Raw genomic sequence first — 7,100 nt, 5'->3', positions numbered from 1 at the left:
AATCTTATTTGAGTTTATTCGTATTCGAATAGTTCGCACGTCTGTAATATATGTATACATGTATATGCAAATAATATATTATATATACATATATATGTGCATTTTTTAATAAGAATAATGAATTTGATATAAAAAGTCAACGATTTGGTTGATTGCATGACTCAATGATATAAGTTTTCGAAATGATGACTATCTAAACTTGCATAATAAGGCGCTTTTGAAGACTATTAAATACGCTTTCTAACATTAATAAATATAACTATACCTTCGAGGCATTTCAAGTAGATTCCTCTCATGGAAATGATTGCTCGTGTCGAAATCTTCTGAGCATACATCACTGCGCCATCCAACTAATCGAATTGCCCTTTTTTATAATATTTATTTTTACAAGTTCATATAAATGTACATTTTCTAAACTATGTACTAAACAATAATTTCTTTTGCAAAATAAAATTAAATTCATTTCATTATACAAAACACGATATAAAGTATTTATAATAATTTCAGCTTCTCGATTATCGTCCTGTATATGTTTTATACATATATTTTTTAATTATATATTGTTTATATATAATTTATAATTTATAATATACATATATATATTGTTTAAATTATATTTTGTTACATATTATTTATCCTACACAATTCAGTAAATTTATTAAACAGAATTTTCTATTCTGAATTTTTTGGCACGGATAAGTAAGTATTATAAGCGGATCGAATCTACAATGGTCCTTAAATTCATCTTACAAATGTATCAGAAGTTTGAAATGGATATCACCTTTCGGTTGCATTCCAAATGTACAAATGTACTATCTGCATTTTAAATGTACATATATATCTGTTTTCGAACATCATTTTCTCCTTATTTAATGGTTATCAAAAATATTTGAAGGTATCAGTTCAGTAGTAAGGCTCAGTTCAGGTATGCAAATTCCATACATTTTTACGTTCTAGACTTCTTGACGCCCATTTAAAATACCCGGCGATTCTTTCAAACAAATGAACAATAAAAAGATTGGCCACTATCGAAAAGTATCATATCCATCGTCAAGATTTTTATTTTTACGTGCCAAAGCATTATTTCAAGGTGCCACATTGACGAACATTTGACAATTCCTGCGTAAATATAAAATTTATTTATAATTTCGGTTCTTGAGAGGATGGTGTTCCTAGGCCTGGGTCTCGTGGACCTCTGTTTAAATCCTATTCTATAACTTTTAACGACAATGTCGATATCTCGTTATGTGTCACATTGCGCAGGTTTTTTACCATATAAAATACCTGCGCAAGCGACACTGTAACGATATCGACACTGTCGTTAAGAGTTACAGAATAGGACAGCTGGTCAGGTAATGTTTTCGAATGCAGGTAGTCACGAGGACTTACCCGTGCAACCGATCGCGTCGGCACGTTTGCGCCACGTGGGCGGCGGCGGCCACGGCAATTGGAATGGGCCGCGATCCCGCGTTCGCAAATGAAATATATTTTACGTGCCGATCTTTGATCTGATCTCGCGCTCACATTTTCTGTTGCAGGACGTTACACACTCGCGTGTGTTTCGAGGGCAGTGAACGCGGAAAACGTAGCGCGAAATACTACGTAAGTAACGCGCGCCTAGGCCGCACCGCGCGACTACCACAGCCGCGAGCTACCATAAGCAATTCGGCTGATTGTGAGAAACGATTGAATGCGATCAGATCTATCGTAATTGCATGGAAAGTAAACAAGAATTAGAAATGCCAAAACTCACGTTGCGCTCACGTAGCTGACGAGGGCGACGTAGTGAATGTCTCAGTTCTCATATATATTGGGTTTCAAGTAATTTATAGTAAATGGAATGTATGTATATCTATTTCCTTAAATTGAAAGAGAAAGAGACGGGAAACATTTAGAGTCTTTTAAGTCGGAATTATAATGATTGCTAAGTCAAACCAAGATAAGTCAATGAGTAAATAAGGGAGCAAATAAGAATGTTGAATATTTCATAATTTTGTTTAACTTTCTTCTGCGTTTAACTCTCTTCTATAAACGATTATATACTCTAATATGTAAGTTTGTAGAAATGGCATCTGCTGGCAGATATTAAATTTTTTTTCTTTGAAACATATATATTTGAAATAAAATTAAAATTGTATAACTAATTAATTCAGCAAAAATATACGAATAATAAATTATTTTAGTAATCTGTAATTACTTTAATTTGATTTATTCGTACACCGTTTTACACTAATTCCACTTCAATACTTGATTAAAATTTTATTACGTAAGATCAACATCAAAACAAGTAATTCATGAAAACTCAATAATGTTTGATTTATGTGTAATTTCAGTATGCTTACAATCTTATCGGATACGTAAACTGTTTTGTCAACTGTCAATATCAATTGATGTTTCGTTATAAACCAATAAAAATTACAAAATCCTAATAGTGCACCACTCATAAACGGATATTGTGCTATCAAGTGCATTCAAACGACAATAACAGGAAGCAACTTGATTATAGAAAATGTAACATATTTTAATTATTATATAAATTGTATCAAACTTTCGTTTTTATATTGGCACTTATCGATTATGGCAAATGTCTTTTTTATCAATGCATATATTTTATATGAATTTTTTGATAAATCTAAAACCGATAAATCTGAAATTTTTGATTTTTTTATTTAGAAAAATAAATCAAAACTCTTACAAGTTATTACTAAATACAGCTATTATTATATTATACCTATATTATTATATTAAACGCTTAAGAATAAAAAAAGGTGTATGTAAGGTATGACGCCTTGCGATCATCATCTTAATTACATTTTTTACGTCATATTAGTAGCGTGCAACATGCCACACACGCGCTTACGAAAAGCGAGAGAAGGTACGGGAATTCAACGAACTGACGATACGTAACAGGGGTTAAGGTCATATGATATTCGTGTCTGACAAATCGATCACGATCTGAAGGACGCCTTGGCAAAAGACGCAATTCTTTACGACACGTGGTCGAATCATTTGCGTATTTCACAGGCGCCGACGCGACGGTCCTTCATTCAGTCCCAGACGGTGTCTAAACTGTCGCGAATTTTTAGAGAACATTAGGAGTTCTAATAGACTGGTTTCTCTCTCTTCCTCGAGAAATGACGCAACAAAATTGCGGCTTGTTTACGTGAGCAAGAATTGTCGGAAGATTCCAGTGATGGAATCAGCTGGTTAATGATGCAGAACATGTCGAGGATTGAAAAAAGCATAACGAGAAACCGGAGTATCGATCGAACTATAGCATATCAATTTTTTTTTGCAAATACTTATAATTTTCCATTGACATATAGTAATGCTCGATTACTGTCACTTTTTTCAGGCTAGGATTCTTTAGTCAATGCTTTCGCGTAACAGAAACTTCATTAAGTTCTTTTTAATATTATTATATGATAATTAATCTTCAAATTTTTTCGACGCACAATGTGCTTCTAATTAAACGAAGAAAAACTTTTATTATCTATATGCATCCTTGAGACTCATTACTAAATATTTATAGAGAACATAATATTTTCATATCCTTCTAAATAAAAATTACTTTTATTTTTATAAGAAAAGTATAATTTAAAAGGAAAGAAATGAAGAGAAATAAAGGAATTAATCAAATATAAAATTTAATCATTTATTTGAACTGTTTATTTAAACTGTAAATGTATATACTGAAAAAAAATTATATATTTTAACAGCATTATTTTTATTCAAAATAATCTTGTTGACTTCGTTAAAATCGTTAGAATTTTATGGTGTATGTTTCATAAGATTATTATATTCTCTCCTCTTCTTTTTAAAAAATATGAACTTTTAGCACTTTCTGATAATAGTATTATTGATGAATAAAATTTTCCACGATGTTACACGAAAGACGTAGGTCAGGTTATTTTTTTTTAACGTGTTCGTCCGATACTTACGAGATTGGAAAAGACGAAGAATGCACTCTTATCCGATTCTTTTTGCTACGATGATGCAAGCACTGCCACGCCTCCCCACTATCTGACGTGCACAAGAACAAGATGCAGTTTCGGCATACGCAGAATTCAAGCGGTGCGTAAGTGCATGATGACGCATCGACACGTTCTCCAAGGACGCGTGGATTCTTCATCACGTTGATCAAGTTCACCATATTTATACACTCCCGTGAATGCACGACGAGCGTAATAAAAATGCAACGCTTGGACGTAACACTCGTGGCACAATTTAAGGCTCCTGTTCACTCACCACTACTATCTCAGATTGTGATGTCAGAAGCGAAAAAATACATATAAAATTTCTTGTAAAATATATTAATATGGGCATATATTTCAATAAAACAAATACTTCGAAAAAATCTCTTTTTGTTCGTTAATAAATAACCGTAGAATATTCTATATATTTTTCAATGTCTTTTCTACGTCTATTCTGTGATTTTATTCTATTCTATTCTATATCTATATAAATAATCATGTATCTGGAAATGATTATATATAATAACATAACTAAAAATAAAATAAGCTACGTGTGCACAACTATGAGAAATATTCAAATTAATATCTATATAGAAATAAATATTCTATAATTTCTTTTCAAAATAAGAATATAGTTTTAATGTATTTTACAAATCGATTGCAAATGTTTTTTAATACTTTTATTTAAAATTGCAATTTTCAAACATAATTCGCAAGAATTTTTATTGCGTATTTTCTCACTCGTAACATCACAATAATAGTTTTGTGTGTATGTGCGCGCGCGCGCGCGTGTGTTTGAGAGAGAGAGAGAGAGAGAGAGAGAGAGAGAGAGAGAAATCGCTATTTATTACGCGCTTCAAGGTTGAATCCTTTAAAGTACCAAAACTAGACATACAAACATTATGTATAAAAAATTATAAACTGAAATGATATTATAAATACAATGAAATATGTGTGGTGTGTGTGTGTTGTGAGATATAAAAAAAAAATAAAAATTTTTAAAGATATTAAAAAAAAGTTGTAGCTTGATAATTGAAATGTAATAAGTGCAGCACGACAAATACGTGCACAAGCCCAAGTTGAACATGTGCGTATAATTCAATATATAAATGTAGTCACCATTTAACATTAAAATCGATATAATTTTGGAGCTAAGAGTTAGCGATTGGTGCTTATACAACCTTTCTTTAAAAATACGTGACTATTTTGAATTTCATAAATCAGAAAAGCTATTTCCGCCCCACGGTTTCTAAAAGATGTAAAATTCTATACAATACAGAGATAAAAAAGGAAATCTCAAGTCATAGTATACCGCTGAGTAAAGTTGTATCCCTATGGTACGAAAAGAATATAGTATGTAATCAATTCTGGGTCCATTTTAAAATAAAAAAAAAAAACATTCTTTTTGTATCTGAAAATAAATTTTAATTGATATGAACAACTGAATTCTTTTTGAACTCTCTGTGCAATCTGAGTTACCTAAACTTGAATTTGTCACGGAGAACTCGAAGCAAAGGTAAGATTATCTATAAAATAATTCCGTCGGGAATATATTTATCTTCAGCCAATGGAACTTATTGAAATACGATGAAATATGCTCATCATTTAGCCTGATAGCGAATGCAGGCATTGAGTACTCTTTGCAGTCGTAAACTTAATTTATCCGAAATATCAGTCAGGGACAGCAATAATAAAAAATTGGCAGTATAAGAGAGCTGACATTAACCGCACAGAGAGAGAAAGAGAGAACAGGAGCTTAATTCGATACAACTGGGATAATTTTTATATGATATATACATAAAATACAGTAAAATCTGAATAAAATCGAACTATTTTTATCTATATGCATGTAGGAGTAATGAACGTATTAAAAACATAAATAAATATTTTTGAAATACAAATGAAATATCAACGCGTTTTGATAATGAACCCTTAACAAGAATTAGAATGCTATCGAAAAACATACAGAGTCACGTCTAGACAATATTAATTATCTGTATCCAGCTATACGCGCGGATACTCTGACGTTGATTCATCAGTTTCGGTTACACGCGATTAACTAATTTTTATTTTCCCGTAATTATCGCTAGTCATTATCTTCATACGTCTCATCGCGCAAGGGTCTCTTCGCGGAAGGAATTGTTATGCGTTTCCTAAGCGATATCCGGAGTGTGTACGTATGCACTTTGAATCATCAAATGCAAGATATAATCGCATCTCAAAGAGTGCATTCAAGAATGAATCAGTCATCCACGATTCCCGACCGTTTCTTTCCTCACTGACACTTCTCGCACATTTAAATCGTGTACATTTTCTAAAAATGTATTTCTTATTTCTTTATATCCATTTAAATTTATTATTCATTGAAGCAGAGCTGATCCCTTCGTATCCTTTCTACGAGGGGGAAAAGTCCATTCATGTCAGAAGAATGTTTTAATATACCCTCGAGTTTCTCCTCCTCGTTCGTCGTCCCTCAAGCGGGGGACGACGCTTGGGGGCCGACGTCTGCCACGTCGCCATTCTGCCCCCCTCTTCCTCGTCGAGGAACGAAAAAACGCTCTTTAACGCAAAATTATTCGAACGCGTCGGCATACAATTAGAGTCGTGGAATCGCGTGACGCACATAGGAATCCAACGGGAGACCTCGAGCGCGGCCACCGACTCCAGCGATTAGCAAGAAGCTCGTCATCCTGGAACGCCGACAACGACAGACGCTCCGGTCACCACGCCGTATCTCCCTCGTGCGTATGTGTACGTAGCGAAAGGGGAAGATCGTTAACCCTTCGCACTGCTGAGTAGTATACTTGAGATAGAAAGGACACCTGCGTCTCGCTTCCGATAAGACATCGTGCGTCGGCCACCCCGCACGATAATCGCGCACGGAAGTCACGGGGCTTTCAGTTACAGGTATCATGTGTTTAATACTGAATCCGGCAAAAGTGTGAAAACAGATTCGAAATAGCATTATATCAAAAGACATGAGAGAAGATGTTGGGATCCATATCTGCGCTAAATTTAATGCGTTTAATATGAATATTATTCAGAAAAAATTAGTTTTATTAATGCAATGAGTAATTACAGTGATGATAAATAGTACAGGAAAGATATATAATTTACACGTCTCTT

Source organism: Trachymyrmex septentrionalis, unplaced genomic scaffold, assembly GCF_001594115.1.
Source record: "Trachymyrmex septentrionalis isolate Tsep2-gDNA-1 unplaced genomic scaffold, Tsep1.0 scaffold40, whole genome shotgun sequence".
Lineage (NCBI taxonomy): Eukaryota > Metazoa > Arthropoda > Insecta > Hymenoptera > Formicidae > Trachymyrmex > Trachymyrmex septentrionalis.
The sequence above is the reverse complement of the archived record's forward strand: the minus strand, read 5'-3'. Positions refer to the sequence as shown.